The 16,903-nt window shown below is 42.5% G+C and overlaps 1 protein-coding gene, 2 long non-coding RNA genes and 1 pseudogene across 3 annotated transcripts in view; 2 read left to right on the forward strand and 2 right to left on the reverse strand.

The window, feature by feature from the left end:
- The window catches only part of LOC135258451 (protein starmaker-like), a 228,028-nt gene that overhangs the window by 52,704 nt on the left and 158,421 nt on the right, over positions 1 to 16,903 (forward strand). The gene's annotated exons all lie outside the window — the stretch shown is intronic.
- LOC135258482 (uncharacterized) overlaps positions 1 to 16,903 on the reverse strand; it is a 189,120-nt gene that overhangs the window by 40,246 nt on the left and 131,971 nt on the right. The window lies entirely within an intron of this gene.
- The window catches only part of LOC135258443 (up-regulator of cell proliferation-like), a 74,666-nt pseudogene that overhangs the window by 36,892 nt on the left and 20,871 nt on the right, over positions 1 to 16,903 (forward strand).
- On the reverse strand, positions 4,634 to 6,368 carry LOC135258481 (uncharacterized). Its single transcript, XR_010331001.1, has 3 exons — positions 5,780 to 6,368; positions 4,921 to 5,032; positions 4,634 to 4,767 (listed from the first exon to the last, which is right to left on the reverse strand). It is a non-coding gene; the product is annotated as an uncharacterized LOC135258481 (long non-coding RNA).

Here is a 16,903-nt window from a genome sequence, read left to right on the forward strand (position 1 = left end):
CTACCACACAGACCAATCTGGTGTACGCTTATTAAAAATACCGGTGACCAGGTGACTGTTTCTTTTACATTAATCAGTTGGAGCATCCAGAAGATGAGGCTAACACAGCAAGCATATTAGCTGAGCACATTTAAGACTGAACTAACAAACATATTGATGGGTATAATGAATTCCTTAATAAAAAATAAAACTTTATTTAAAATGCCTATGATCTCCCCAAAATCTGCCAGGACACTACATGTAGATGTTTTTCAACACTATCTATTGTCCCTAATCTCCAAATTTGAAGCTCTCTCCATGACCTCCCTGGGTACCAACCCCTTTGTTTTCTCTTTAGATGGCATTCTATAAACATATAACAGCAAAAATGCACATTGTTTGTTATTAGCAACTCAGAGGCAGCATAACTGTAACAGCTGTTACATCTGCACAGATGAAGACATTATGTTTTTTGGTCACCTAGCATCCAATTCTTTTTAGAATACACTCAGAAAACCAAACTTTTTCAAGGACAATTATAAATGATGTATGATATGATTTATTGTAAAAAATAAAAATAAAAATTTTTTTAAGTAATAATGATCATTCCTTATACCTGAAAATTTACTTTTTATTTATATCTCACTCAAAAACAGTTTTTTGGAAATATTTATTTTTTCAAAAGTTATCATATTGCTCCATGCCTTTGGGAGATTCAAGAGGACTGAACTGCACATGTGCCAACCTGAAATGGCTACAGTTGTCACGTTGTACATTAAGTCATTGACCATGTTACAATTATCAAGCGTTACACTTATGGCGACTCTCCCCTATTTGCTATCAGATTGTATTCGATAAAGGTACAGATGCTGACAGAGAGACATGATCAAGGCAATTTTGGAATAATACAAATTAAAACAATTTTACGTTATATTTATTGCATACAAATATCCTATGTGAAACATGGGTTGATATTGTAGACTGTGCTCAAACCTATCTGACTATTGTTATTAGGTGACTTAGTTGATGTTAGGTGACTTAGTTGATGCGCCAGTCTTAACGACTACTTGTATTTTTATTTATTTTTATTTTTCCATAGATTGCGTTGTTGCCGTTCTCGTTGTTAGTGTTAATCAGTTTAACCACCAGGGTCCAAGTTGAACTATGCGGTTGTTCCCTGACTTGGACCGTACTCTCTCTAGGGGTTTCGCCATACTTGTTCCTGGTTATGGTTATACACTTTGTTGTACGTCGCTCTGGATAAGAGCGTCTGCCAAATGCCTGTAATGTAATGTAATGTAATGTTATTTTTCTAAGGTTCCCAGTCTGACCATGAAGTTCTATGAGTAAATGTTTATAAGCATGAATTTGATTCAAATAAACATAAAAATGTTAAGGGTATAACAAGAATAGCCTGTCCCTATTTACAGCCCATCACAATAATGTATTTTCTTCTCCTTTCCCTTTTAAATAAGTGCAGTGGTCATTTGACTGTAGGCTGCAGTTCTAGGATTTGCGAGTCCAGCAGTCAGTGTTAATAGACAGCTATGAGTGCTCACATTTTCACCTGGTGGTGGCTATGCAAACTGCTGGAAAACAAAAAATATACATTTACAAATTTGTCTCTGCTGGGAAGGCAGCGCCCAAGGGCATTTTGAATATTGAAGGGGTTGAAATTCATAAACCCTGAGAACTTCAGTCCTGTAGAGATGTCTTGCCCCCAGAATAAATTTTTTTAAAAGAACTGGTTCTGGTGAATTCTAAGTTGAAAATATTTCAGTAAGGGTGGGTGTTTGTCATGAAAAATATTCGGTGAAGTTGTGGAGCAGTTGCAGCAAATTTGTTGAAAATCACGAAAAACAGAAAAAAAGTGGAGGAAATTTAGTTTTTGAAAATGTTAATTTATTAGACTCATTAAAAACAGAAAATATACTCTCTGATATCATGGACTCAAAAACTTTGGGAACTGTGGTTTTACAGGGAAGAAGAACACCTACTTGTGCTGTTGACTATGGAGATGCCATCATTCCTTGCCCCATCCATTGCCGTGCAGACAGTGGCAGTGATTTCAGTTCCCGATAGAATGTCCCTTTGGGTTGAAGTAGAGATGTGCTTGGTTCCTCTGTTAAACTGGAAGGATGACATCGCCCTTTGGAAAGGCTTTATAATCACATGGTGTGCCACGTAATTCCAGAGGCCCTCTTTCTTCTTCTCAGGCACAGAAAGCCCTATGTGAAAACATATTAGCATAAGGAAACTTTTGCTCCTAATATATTTACTAATTTGAATTATTGTAGTGGATAGGTGTATTTATGCCACTGGTTACACTGCTTTTCACATACTGTCATAGCCCTGAAAATGCCATCCCAGTTTCTATCCAATGTGGACATGAAGCATTAAGATAATCGTCATGATCTCTCAAAAACCTGCAAAAACAGCAAACTGTGGCATTTAGTTTTCCACCAGTGTTTCATTGTTTTGCTACTCATTACAGGATCCCTCCACACAAGATTAAACACTAATTAAAATGTACTTCCAAAGCCCCACCTGCCCATTTGTAGCAATAAACATTTGAGAGTAATTTTTGAAGTACGGCTCTTAGAGTATTGTATTCTTAACTCTGGAAGATGCTACAACATTTATGGACCAGCGGGGCTACTAGCTACTAGCCAGCACTGGCATGGTCAGGTCTTGATGACAGACTGTGCGGCCTGCCTATGCAGTAAAAAAAAATGCCTTAATGTGCTGTGAAAAAGTATTTGCCCCCTTCCTGATTTCCTCTATTATTGCATATTTGACATCCTGAATGGATGGAATGTATGCAATGTAAGCCATGTAAGTTGTGTAAGTCTCTCTGAATAAGAGTGTCTGCTAAATGTCTGTAATGTAATGTAATATAATGTAATTTGATGTAATGTAACCCAGGGCAATGCTACTGTCATTTCTGGACCTGTAGGGGCTGCTGGCCCGTCAGCACTGGCATGGGCAGGTTTTCATCCCAGACATTGGGACCATGCTCACACAGTAAAAAGGTGCGTTATCAGTTGATTCGACAAGGTGAAACATTTTAGTTCCATATTTTAACATGTCAGGGTGCATTTTAACAAGGGGTAACAAACTAAGGGGTGACAAAAAATATACTCTTTCGTTAAGTTCATCATGGTCAGCAAAAGCACTAGATCCTGACCCTCACCAGGTGGGCTACCAGAGACCTCTGTTCTCTTCTACTGTGGCAACATGGGGAATTGAAGTTTTTGGAAAATGTATTGTGCAGCCAATCAGATATAGGAGACGATCAGGTGGTCAGATGTAGAGAGTCTGTTTTGGGGGGAATTTGGCCAGTACCAGGAACCTTCTTCCACAGTGTGCCCCCTTCACTGTGCTGGGGCATTGGATTTCTGTTTGGTCCAGAGAGAAGAGTGCCCCCTACTGGCCCACCAACACCACTTCCAGCAGCAACTTGGTTCTCCCAGGACAGGGGCCTGCAACTTGCCTGGACAGGGGCCTGCAACAAATCCTGGAGAGTCACAAGCTCTGCTGTTTTTTGTTTTCACTTTAAAATGAGCAGCCAATTCAGACTCAAGTACCCAGGTGAAGTGAGGTAACTGTGTAATCAGCTTCTCTAATTGAGTAATTAAGTGCAGAGTAACAATGAAAACCAGCAGAGTCTGTGGCTCTCCAGGACCTGGGCTGCACACCCCTGTCCTTGGAGGTCTCCCATGCAGGAGATGCATGAACAAAAAACACAGATTTCTGATTGGTCCAGAGGGAAGAGTGCCCCCTGCTGGTGCCACAACATCTTTTTCAGCAGCAATGTGGTTTTCCCTGAAGGTCTCCCATCCAAGTTTGAACTGAAAAAAAGCTTTCAAAACAGTTATCCAGTGGTCCCTTCATGGGTGGCTCACCTTTACTAATGGCTTCATCTTTAGACACACTCACACTCTCCTTTGAGTCTTCAGTTTTCTACAATGAAAAAACATCACAAGCAGTACATTCATATTTTGAAAGTCTTGTTCCTCAATTATCAATATGAATACTACCTAATATTTAAGATCAAATATGTACATACCAACATTTCATAAATGAGGCCCTGAATAGTAAACGATTTAAACCTTTACATTGTCAGTGATTGCGAGTCAAAAGAGAGAACCTTTCTACAGAAAATGTTGCATAAGCTACAGCACAGTATCTTTGAATCCCTGCAACAGAGACACACCCAAACCCCAGTGTAAGAGCTGCAGCAAAGTTTAATTTGGTTTGAGTGTCTTTGGCAAGTGGTGCAGTGGAGCTGAGCAATGCAGCTAAAGCCTGTCAGTCATCCAAGCAGGCCAATAATTCTGAGACAGAGTTCTGGGTGTGTCTGAATGTGAGTGTAGGAATATAAAACATTTTTTAGATATTACAGCATCCCAGGACAGGCGTCAAACCCACAGACAGTGCGTCCCTCCAGGACTGGATTTAAACCTGCAGACACTACGGGCCTCCAGGACTGGAGTTAAACCCGCAGCCATTGCATCCCTCCAGGACTGGAGTTTGGTCCCTGCTCTGGGGTTTGTGTAAAAACTCTCACCTCCTTCTCCTCCTGTGCAGTACACACACTGTCATTGGTGTCTTTACTCAAAGTCCCATCCAGGGTGGCAGTATCTGCTAGACCACTCTTTGCGTCTGACTTATCTGGGTCTGCAGAGGAGGGCTGGGACTGGGCCAGACATGAGGATGGGTCCTCTGGTGCTGGTTCTGGGCCCAGACTGGATCTGTTGTCTGTGGTCTCCTCCTGATACTCAGAATCTGCAGCAGAGATGTTCAGAGACAGACCACAATCACACTCCCAGGTATAAGAGGTCCAACGAAGGGTCCCCAACCCTTATCATGCACCCAAAGTCAAATTTAAAAATTTTTTAAAATTATTTGTATATGATTTTAAAACCCGTTCCTTTGTACCTTGGGCAGGTGTGCCAGGTGTGAGGTGCTCAGCAGGTGTTGTGTCTATCTGCTGGTTCTCAGATTCCAACAGACTTGTCTGTGATTTGTCCTTTTCTTTCTGCTCTTTTTCCTGTAAATCAGACTTCAATTTATTCCCTTTAATGCTGCTTTTATCTACAATGTGGATATTTCATTTTATTGATAAGCTATATTGCAATTTTTTAAATAAAAATTTGTTCTGCAGGCAAAACACTGAAAGTTACATGCAGGAATCTTTTCAGCATGAATAGTTCTGCTAGCTAATAACTGAGCATGTACACTATTCAAATTGTGGAAAATGAATGCAGTTTAGCAAGCTAGCTGAATCGGTCACAAGCTAAATATGATTTTGTTAATATCCTTGAAAGTGCAGCCAACCTTAAGCAACTTTGTTTAATAGCTAGTTGGCTTACATATACAGATTTTCTGGGGTTTAAAATCAGTATATTTGTGCCCAATGATAGAAATCTATACATGCCCACCTATATATTTTCATTGGGTCAGGTTACTGCCACCTGAAGTGTGCTTGCAAGCTCAGTGGAGCTAGTTGTCTAAAGTTAATTCATTGGCCAAATTTAAAAAGTATGTGCGATACTGATCGACAGTGCCTTGGACACATATTTGCCCACTTCCTGATTTCCTCTATTATTGTATATTTGACACCCTGAATGGTTTCAGATCTTTAGACAAAATGTAATATTAGACAAAGGGAAACTGAGTAAGCATAAAACACATTTTTTAATTATAATTTCATTATTTAATGAATCAAGGGAGCAAATACTTTTTCAAGGCACTATATTCTGTGTGCTAGTAGACTCTTTAACTTGAGGAGTGTTACCTAAGTGAAAAATAGTGTACTGTGCTGGTGATTGGATGGTTCAAATCACTGTGGAGAGTCGGTCAGAACTCTGGCTTTGCTTATGGGTGGGGTTCCAATGACCAGGCCGTAGTTGCAATGAAGGGTTTTACTGACATTGATCAAGGTGCAATAGCTTTGTATCTGTGTGTGTGTGTGGTCTCAACAAATATAAACAAAATATAAAATATAGAACTAGCTATACATAATAGACCCTTTCCAATATACATGTTGCCAATAATATCTACCTAAACATAACATGTATATTCACTATTAATCTACTTAACCTACAATCTCTAAGATAACCTATAAAATACACTCCCCAGATCCCTCTCTGCCTAAGAAGCGATATTCGCATACAGTACACGAGACTACAGTATGCACCTCCGTGTGCAAGGCACAAGGGCGCTAAATGCGCATGCGCAGGTTACCAAACGTAGGTCAACTCCCCAGATTAACGTACCTTACTTAATGGCACTAGCGATAAACAGTACTAATTTTGCTTCCATTATGCATCCATAAACATAAATACCTCACAAAAAGGCGACCCGTTTACTATATAAAATTATAAGCATTACCGGTTCCGGTGCGCCGTGGAAAGGCTGCACTGACAATGGCTCCGCAACCAACTCGTAGCTATTTGTTTACTATCTTGTTAACTATTATTTTTATTGTTTTTATCTTTGCACATACTGCACTGTCGCTCATACAGTATGATCGACAAGCACTTTTGGGAGTTCGTTCGGCACTGGACACGAACTTTTTTTCAACTTACCGGAGTACGTGCTGCGACCCCTTTGTCCTGCCGCCGCCGTGTTTACCAATACGCCGACGAAGGAGAAAGAAAAGAGGCAAACGTGCCGGTATCCTATGCAGATCTCGGACGAGACACTGCAACCCGCCGTTACCGAGCATTTTACTGGCAAATGTTCAATCACTTGATAACAAAATGGACGATCTACACGCACGGATTAACTTCCAGCGGGACATTGCAAACTGCTGCGTGCTGGCGTTCACTGAGACCTGGCTAGACCCTGCGGTGCCTGACTCGGCTGCTACTCCGGCTGGATTTTCCATCTACCGGCAGGACAGAACTACGGAGTCAGGTAAACGCAGAGGCGGAGGGTGTGCATTATGGTTAACTCTCGCTGGGGTACGGATGTAGCAGTACTCGCTAAACACTGCTCACCAAACCTGGAGCTCTTAACTATAAAAGTCCGTCCCTTCTACCTCCCTCGGGAATTCAGCTCCGCTATAATCACAGCCGTCTATATACCCCCGCTGGCGGATAAAACGCGCGTGCTAGAAGACCTTTACGGAGTAATTAATGGACTAGAGAATGCTCACCCTGAGGCAGCTTCTATTGTTGTTGGCGATTTCAATAGGGTTAATATGAGGAAAGCTTTGCCTAAATATCACCAGCACATTGACTTTCCTACCCGTGGTGACCAGACTCTCGACCATTGTTATACTCAAATACGGGACAGCTATAAACCCCTCCCCCGCCCTGCCTTTGGTAAGGCGGATCACACCTCCATTCTTCTCCTCCCAACCTACAAACAACGACTAAAACAGGAAAAACCGGTTTTTCGGGCAGTCCAACGCTGGAGTGAGGAATCCATTGCCACCCTCCAGGACTGTTTTGAAACCACAGACTGGCAGATGTTCTGTGTTGCAGCTGATGGGGACATTGATGAATACACAGACTCTGTCTCAGCCTACATCTCCAAGTGCATTGATGATGTCATCCCGAAAATCAATGTCAGGATCTTCCCCAATCAGAAGCCCTGGGTTAATGGTGATGTCCATGCAAAGCTCAGAGCACGGTCCTCTGCCCATAGCTCTGGGGACCTGGAGGCCTTGAGGAAGTCCAGATATGACCTACGGAAAGCCATCAGAGACGCCAAAAGAGCCTACAGGGACAAGTTGGAGTCTGATTACCACAGTTCCGACCCAAGACGCATGTGGTATGGACTGCGTTCCATCACAGACTACAAAGGGAGAAATAGCAGTGATGCCCAGCCCGCCGCCTCTCTTCCGGACGAGCTCAACATCTTCTATGCACGGTTTGAGGCAAGCAACGCCATCCCTACTGTAAGGCTAGATGAGGACCAGGACGACTGCACTCTGTCCCTATCTACGGCTGACGTGAGGAGAGCTTTTAAAAAAGTTAACCCTCGGAAGTCACCAGGGCCAGATGGCATTCCAGGCCGTGTCCTCAGCGCGTGTGCCGACCAGCTAGCGGAGGTATTCACCGCTATATTCAACCTCTCCCTGAACCAGTCTGCAGTCCCCACCTGCTTCAAACAGACCATCATTGTTCCTGTACCTAAGAAACCTGCCATCTCCTGCTGGAATGACTACCGCCCTGTAGCACTGACCTCCATCATCATGAAGTGCTTCGAGCGGCTAGTCAGGACCCACATCTGCTCCCTTCTTCCTGACACCTTGGACCCCCTCCAATTCGCATACCGCCCAACAGATCTACAGACGACGCCATCGCACTGACAGTGCACACCGCCCTCTCCCACCTGGATAAAGGAGACACCTATGTGAGGATGCTGTTTATAGACTACAGCTCAGCATTCAACACAATTGTGCCTGCTAAGCTCGTTCCCAAGCTCAGGAACCTGGGTCTGAACACCTCCCTCTGCAACTGGATCCTGGACTTCCTGACGGGCAGACCCCAGGTGGTGAGAATGGGTAACCTCACCTCTTCTGCACTGACCCTGAGCACCGGAGCCCCTCAGGGCTGCGTACTCAGTCCCCTCCTGTACGCCCTGTTCACGCACGACTGTGTGGCCACACGCAGCTCCAATGCCATCTTCAAGTTTGCAGACGACACCACCATCCTGGGTCTCATCTCCAACAACGATGAGACCGCCTACAGAGAGGAGGTCAGTGTCTTGGCAACATGGTGCCAGGACAATAACCTCTCCCTCAACGTCTGCAAGACTAAGGAGATGATCGTGGACTTCAGGAAGCGACAGGGGGGGGTCACGCCCCCATTCACATCGACGGAGCTGAAGTGGAGAGAGTCTCCTGCTTCAAGTTCCTCGGTTGGTCATAAATGATAACCTCACCTGGTCCAGGCAATCAGACGCAGCAGTGAAAACTGCCCAAAAGCGCCTATACTTCCTGAGGAGACTCAAGAAGTTTGGAATGTCTGCTAAGACCCTCATCAATTTCTACAGGTGCACCATCGAGAGCATCCTCACTGGCTGCATTACTGCCTGGTACGGCAGCTGCTCCGCTGCTGACCACAAAGCCCTCCAGAGGGTGGTGAAGACAGCGGAGCGCATCATTGGCTGCCACCTCCCATCTGTGCGAGGCATCTACCACACACACGATGCCTCAGGAAAGCACAGAAAATCATAACAGACTTCAGCCACCCAGGCTATGGTCTGTTCTCACTGCTGCCGTCTGGCAGACGCTTCCGGAGCATCCGGGCACGGACGACCAGACTCACAAACAGTTTTTTCCCTCAGGCCATCAGGCTTCTCAACCAGCAACATAAATCCCTGGGATCACATTGATCACATGTCCTCCTGTGTATGCTATGTACGTTCAATGTACAATCTTATGCACATATCCATCAGCACTCCTGCACTTTATATATGGTTAATATTTAAATATTTAATACTCCTATTCCCACTGTCCATATCCCCCATCTGTACAGGCTGGTACTTATTTGCTGTTAATATTTAACACTTTGTTTAATATTATGTGTATTTTTATTATGTGTGATATTTCTTTGATATATTTTAGATATTTTCGATATTTTGCTTTTGCTTCTACGTAGTTGCTGCCTGCCATGTCACAAGAATTTCTTTGCTCAGAATGACCTGTGTTATACTGTGCACTTGACAAATAAAAAACACTTTGACACTTTGACACTTTAATAATCTTTACGCCATCTCGCATTAGTCAATGCACACGGTAAACAGGCTCATACCGATTACAACGGCACAATGCTTAGTTACAGTTCTAAACAGCAAATGCAACGGTCCGGAAATCCGGAAGGCAATTTAAGGTTTCATGAACGCAAAAAACACATTAACTAGGCTTATTTCACCAAACAGAACAGAGAACTGTGGTATTAAATCGTTAAGCAAAAAGTTTTCTTTTTATTCTCGCGCGATTCAGGAGGCACTCCCGCTTCCGGCCAGTGATTGGCTAATCAGTCCCAAGATCTTAAAGGAACAGGACGGCCTTTTTAACACTAAGACTTGTGTCCTGAAATGAACTGACTCTCCCTCCATTGTAATCAACATTATTTCATGTGATTCAAATCAGTATATCCTTCCTTGACATGTTAATGTCCTTGAGTTTCAACTGTAGCTGCTGCAGTGATTTATTATCCTGGAGTATTTCTGTACGGGGTAAATGACCCCGTACAGAAATAGACTGACTGACTAGGGTGTACCTCTGCCTCATCTTCAGAAGGCCCAGTGTCAGGGTGGCCATGGCTCTTGGAGTGGATGTGGTCACAGCAGTGGGTGTGGTTATCATTGTGGATGTGGTTATCAGAGTGGACTTGGCTCTCACTGACTGGGTGCTCAGGCCTTTCTTGTTGGTCAGAGTCTAATATAGTGGGACAAAAGCACAAACAGAACGGTAGCCATCACAATGTAGGCAGATCCCTCTACACAAGATAAAACACAGGCTCTAAATATCTTTTCCAAAACCTGATTGCTGGTAGCATTAAGCAAGTAATTTTTTAATAAAGTCTGTTAGGAAATATTGCAGGGTTTTCTACCGCCATATATAGACACGGCAGTCAGCTTACTAAAACACAGCCACCGACCATAACAGTCAGCTGCAAATGTTAAAGGCATCCTAGATATGTCCATTACTGGCAGCTTAATTCATGCTTTTGTTTTCATTTGAAGTGTGAAACATTATCAAAAATCTTTTTCAAAACGGTATAAAATGTGTAAAACTGAGCACTACAGCATATTACACTTAATTTATAAGGGTACTGTCATTGCCTTTCATATTGGTAAGTTCACTAGCTATATAAAACATTAGGGGCTCTATTTTACACTCAACACTAAGCGGCAGTAACCCACACAGATGTCTTTGCTAGTTTCAGAACCACACAGGTGTCATTTTGCCATCCAATGCCCACACTGTTTAAATAGCAAATGAACTTGAGCCTGTGTGGGAGGGTTGATCTTAAGATGAGATGTGGTCAGGCACATTCCTATTTTAATGCAGCTGAAAACTTTCACGGTAAGATAATTAAAACCAGGTCTTAAGTCATCTCACAGTTGTTTCATTGTTATTTTAGCAATATAAAGATAGTAGAAAGTGCACCTACATAGGCAGGTGCACAACATGCATACACCCTCCTGTCTGTTACTCACAGGGCACATACAAACATGCATAATAATAATGTCATAATGGTTAGTCATTATATTAATACAAATTGTAGTAATGATGAATAAAATTGACTGATTTGCCAAATATTTGACCAATTATGGCAAAACATATCAGCATTTAAACAGATTTTGAGGTTGTCTGTGCAGATCCAGTAAAAACACCATAAAGATTAATTATTTGAACTCTTCTTAAATTACTTTGGTGCCACATCATTACATGTAAGTTGAACAAAACAAGAGAAGGGGAATGTTGCTGTAAATTGTGCTTATTCCAGGCTGTAACAAACATTTGTTAGCAAACATTTCATCTCCTGGTAGGTGAGCTGGAGACTAATGCTTGCTGTCCCTACACACTCCCTGTTGCTGTGAAAGTCACGGCTATGCTTCACTTTTTTGTGAGTGGTTCGAACCAGCATCCCCTAAGTTGAACTAGAGGCACATCTGCCGTAAGTTTGGTCATACTTGCAGCTACCTCAAGCCTCATCCAACATGCCAATGAATACATTAAATTCCTCTGTGGCAAACACACCTGCCACAGGCCACTGAAGTGGCTTTCCTTGGGGCCCTCCAGCACAGAGACACAGGGAGATGATGTTCCAACAGTCCAGATTTATTTTACGAGGGTTTGGCAAGGTGGTACAGCCAAATGAGCAGATATTAAACCCTGTCATGACAGAGAGCTCTCCTGTGTGGGTGGGGATGGCAGATTTAACCTGTGCGCAGTGATTACCTCACTACGCACAGGTGCAGCCACTCCTGTTCCTGGGTCCAATTAGCCTGGCCAATTATCTAATTCTTAACCAATTATCCAATTGGCCAGGTCTAATTAGCTTGACCCAGGGCAGGTGTGGCTGCTTAAACCAGCCATCCCCACACCACATCCTCATAATACCTGGTGTAATGATTTTAAAGAGAACTAAAAAAAAGCAAATCTTTTCAAAAGTCAGAAATGATTACACATTACACATAATTCTTAAAATTAAAATTGACCAAAAACTTTCTGTGATATTTTAAAATTTTCTCTGCTCGCACATTTTAACCTCATGCACAAGAAGGTCTGTTTCATCAGAGGCAAATTTTTATTTTCAAAGTCTTGCTAAGTCCTCCGTTACATTAACAATACACCAAGATGAAAACACAGGTAGCCTTTAAAGTGAATGGTTTTTTGCATGTTATGCCCAATACACACCTATTATTAATTAAGAGACCAAGTTCAGCCCCTTTGAATCTTGTGCCTTAATTTGCGCTCAAATTATCTACTGTTAAATTACTAAAAGTGTATTTAGACACGCACCAAATACTATTGCACCATTCGCTTTTGACCATGCACTAAGGTTGTTGAAATAGAGCCATAGGACAGCTAACGAAATAATCAAATATTAAGTTTAACTTCAAATAATTGCCATTGATTTGACTAATTTAGCAAGTTGGGCTAATGCTAACTAAGTGATGACCTGAAAATGAAGCTAGGAGACCTGGTTGCTAACTAGCTCGCTGGGCTTACCTGTGACAGGTGACAATGCAGAGGACAGTTTGCAGCCGCATTCACTGCAGAACTTGTCATTCTGCCCACATTTCCTGTGGCACTGGGGGCAATCCATCCTCCTCCCTCTGGGCAAACATCACAGAATTACAGCAAGAAGAACCAAGGTACCATATACCAAATTTCTAAGCATTAGGGGTTGGAGATGAAGGACAGCAAAAAAAATTTCTTTTTCAGTTATTTAAAAATATAAATCAATGGAGCTTGCAGATGAACCTCATGTGACTCCAATAGGCTACTTGTCAGCTCAGTGTAATAATTTTGTATTTTGTGAATAAATGATGGCCATTTTAGTCTTACTCATTAAAACTTCTGATGTGTTCACTTAACTCCAGTAACTTTGTTAGATCAGGTATGCTTCTTGTTGTCAACTTGACCTTTGCTACACAACCAATAATAAAATAAATAAAAAACATTTTATTTTAAAAAATCAAAAAGGATTAGGCCTAAATTCAGTTACAGTACATTTATTTAGCAGATGCTCTAATACAGAATGACTTACAATGTAGTAAAACATTGTCCTACATTGTGACTAACAACATTTCAAGAGAAAAGAGAATATATGCGACATCACTAAACTCCTAATGCAAATGAAATATGCTAAGCACGAAGAAACTGGCTGGCAGTCCGTGACACGTAGAGATTACTGTACGTAAAGGCCAATTCCTGCACGGTCCTGGGCTATAGGCCTGGTACTAGTATGACCATTCTCGTTATTAACCAGTGCTACGAATAGTTTGGTTTTAGCTGCACTTACCGGAAAAATCTGTTCTAAAATCCCACAGCGTTTTTTCCGCAAAAGAAGGGAGCGAAGTGCGAATCTTTTTCACAAGACTGGTGCTCCAGACTGGGAACGTTTGACACTTGTGATGTATTGGGGTTTTTTTTGTCAGTGCACGTTCCCTGCACATTTCAGTTTATTAGGCGCGCGCCTGGGATATGCGCACTTTAACTAAGACGGCGCCGTCCAGGAAAATGTTGCATGTTCCTAATTATTACTGTGTTGTGGTTCCGTCGGCTTTGTTTTGCAAGTTAACTTCAGTAAACGCTATGCAACTATATTCTTGTCGTCCATGCCTTGAGAGTTTTACAACGTTTAGCCGACTTAACACTGGCGACGAGGCGGATCACACTGAGTGCTACTGCTGCTAGAACCCATGGACTGGAATTGGTGGGGATAACACGGTGATGTTCGCTAGCTTTTCTGTGATCTGTGAACGCTATAATCGCGTGTGCGGACACGGACTTGAGACGGACTGAATTCATCTGAACGGGAGTTTTATTAGTTGTTTTTGCCCTTGCGTTAAAGCGCTATGACATGCTTATGAAGAGCTGGCTAACTGCATCTTTCGTTATCGTCCGTGCCTTGCGCTTACAGTTTGGAGTGTGTACAGCTGTTTCCATCTTTCAACGATTTATGGACACGCTACTAGCCGGTATTCCAGGAGTGAAGCCCTGCCTTGATGACACACTCATTGCAGGCCAGACACAAGATGAGCACGATGTACGCCTTGATAAGGTGCTACGCCGTTTTGCCGAGAGTGGGTTGCGGCTCCAAAAAGAAAAATGCAGCTTTGCAGTCCCTGAAGTGGAATACCTCGGATTTCATACAACAGCCTATGTGCAAGCTAAGCTTCTGCTGCAGGCTGATGGCATCCTTGCACATTATGATGAAAAGAAGCCACTTGTGCTGGTGTGCGATGCCTCGCTGTATGGGCTTGGGGCACTGATGAGTCATGTTGAGCCAGATGGCCGGGAAGCACCTGTGTGTTTCGCCTCACTCATCCTGACCTCAACAGAACGAAATTATGCCCAAATCGACAAGGAGGCACTAGCTGTCATCTTTGCTGTAAAAAAATTCCACCAATACTTGTCTGGCCGGCCATTTGTGGCCCACACAGATCATAAGCCCTTGTTCGGATTGCTGCATCACTCCAAGCCGATGCCCCAGGTCCTCTCCCCTCGCATGCTGCGGTGGAGTCTGATTCTGGGCGCCTACCAGTATGAGCTGTGTTACCGGCCTGGCAGGCAGGTGGCCAATGCAGACGCCCTCAGCCGCTTGCCGTTGCCTTCGGCCACTACGGAAATTCAAGGAGGTGGTTTTGCAAGTTAACTTCAGTAAACGCTATGCAACTATATTCTTGTCGTCCATGCCTTGAGAGTTTTACAACGTTTAGCCGACTTAACAACACTAAAACAACGATTGACTGGCAAGCTGTTTTATTGTCAAGCAAATCGAAAGTATTGATTTTAGTTTTGTTCCGGAGCGTGGGAGGTGTGTCCACTGTATTTACTTTGTTAGATTAATTCTTTTTCTAATTGTCAACTTTACCGTATAAGGCAAGACCATCCTAACAAATATTCTTGTTAATGATTATCTCTTAGGTAGCCAAGCTGTGGAACAATAGCTGTGAATCTCTTCCAGGAAAAGTAAAACAAAAGTGTTTACATCCCCAGAGGGTAAACTTGGGACAGCCGCAGAGGCCATGTAGTATAATTGTATTAACCGCTAATGAAAATTAACTATGGCAAACAAGAACATGCAAATGCTGATCCCTAACAGATACAGATTGCATATAGGCCTATAGCAAGCCTTAAAAGAGAAGTCTAAACCAGAAAAATACCCGTTACAAAAGGTATGAGTGTTAGGGATTGGGGATGGAGGAGAAGCAAATATGCAGACTGAGAAGGTCGATCTTCCATATATGCATTGAGGTAATTCTGTTTCAGTTGTGCCATCCTGATTGCTATTACCGTGGTTACCATTATTATTATTATCTACTTCTGCACTATCACAATAGCTTACTTTAAAACCTCAGATAAGGCATTAAGGTCAACAGTGTTTGATGCTTTGTTGGGGATTTAGCTGCAGAAGAGTTTCAAAAGTTTTTTTGTATCTCTATGCCACAATTTTAGATTTGTAATCAAACAATTCAATGTGGTTAAAGAACAAATTCTTGGCTTTTATTAAAGGGATTTTTTTATACATTTTGGTTTCACCATTTAGAAATTACTGCACTTTTTATACATACAGTATTCCCCCCATTTCAGGGCACCAACTGTTTGGTGATAAATGACTTTACAGGTGTTTCTGATTTGTCAGGTGAGTTCAACTGCTTCCTTCGCGGAGATATAAGAACAAAACAAACTGTTTGGAACATCGAAAAAAAGATAAGCACTGGTCAGCTCAATCGCCACAAAGGGCCTGGTTGGCAAAGGAACACATCTATAGTTGATGACCAAAAAATTCTCACAATAATGAAGAAAAAACCCCAAACACCTGTCGACAGATCAGAAACACTCTTCAGGAGGCTGGCATGGATGTGTCAGTGACTTCTGTCCACAGAAATATCACAAACAGAACTACAGAAAACTATAAAAATAAAATCACTCGCAAGGAAAACAAAGCCTGAGGGGGGTGTTACGTCCCTCCGCCTCAGGTGGGGGCGCTGGCCGTTTGGACACGCGTGTGTCTTGTTAAAGTTAATTGTGAGCACCTGTGGTGGTGCCCTTTTAAGAAACCTGGAGTCGGCTTCTCGGGAGATGGGAGCTTTTTCTCCTCACCTCTCGACCACGGCCGGGTCTTGATTTTATCTGGTGTTTTGCAGCTATTTTAGTATTTCTTATATGTATTTGAATAAAGTTATTGGTTAGTTTTGGGAAACCTTGGTGTCGGCATCACTTATGTTTGCGGGCGCTTGAGAGCAACCGTAACAGAGGATAAACTAAACCAAAGCTACGAGGCGCAGGTATACTGCTCAACACCACGGTGTATACACCAGATTTATGCCTGTCTAACCAATAACTAAAATAACTAAAAACCTCTGACAGTTTGGCGTAGTCGGTTTAGTTTTTTGGTCCCTGGCACAAATTTTCCCTTGCATATGCTGAGGTCTGTACTTGTGGGAATAGCTAAAGGGAGGCGCACAACCAAGGTGGGGGCAAATAGGTCACATGATTTCTCAGAAAGTGTTGTTGCTAGTTTAAGTTATAGAGGCTGTGGGAGGCGCCAGTGCTTCACCTTTATCTGTGGAAATAACAGTTTTTGTATTTGACTCAATTCTTAAAATATTACTGGAGGTATGTTGATAGTTTTTTTTTATTTTTTTATTTTTTTTACTACAAACAACCTACACCCCTTGGCTATGATTACACACCACAATGAAATCCCAGGGACAC

Source organism: Anguilla rostrata, chromosome 7 (assembly GCF_018555375.3).
Source record: "Anguilla rostrata isolate EN2019 chromosome 7, ASM1855537v3, whole genome shotgun sequence".
Classification (NCBI taxonomy): domain Eukaryota; kingdom Metazoa; phylum Chordata; class Actinopteri; order Anguilliformes; family Anguillidae; genus Anguilla; species Anguilla rostrata.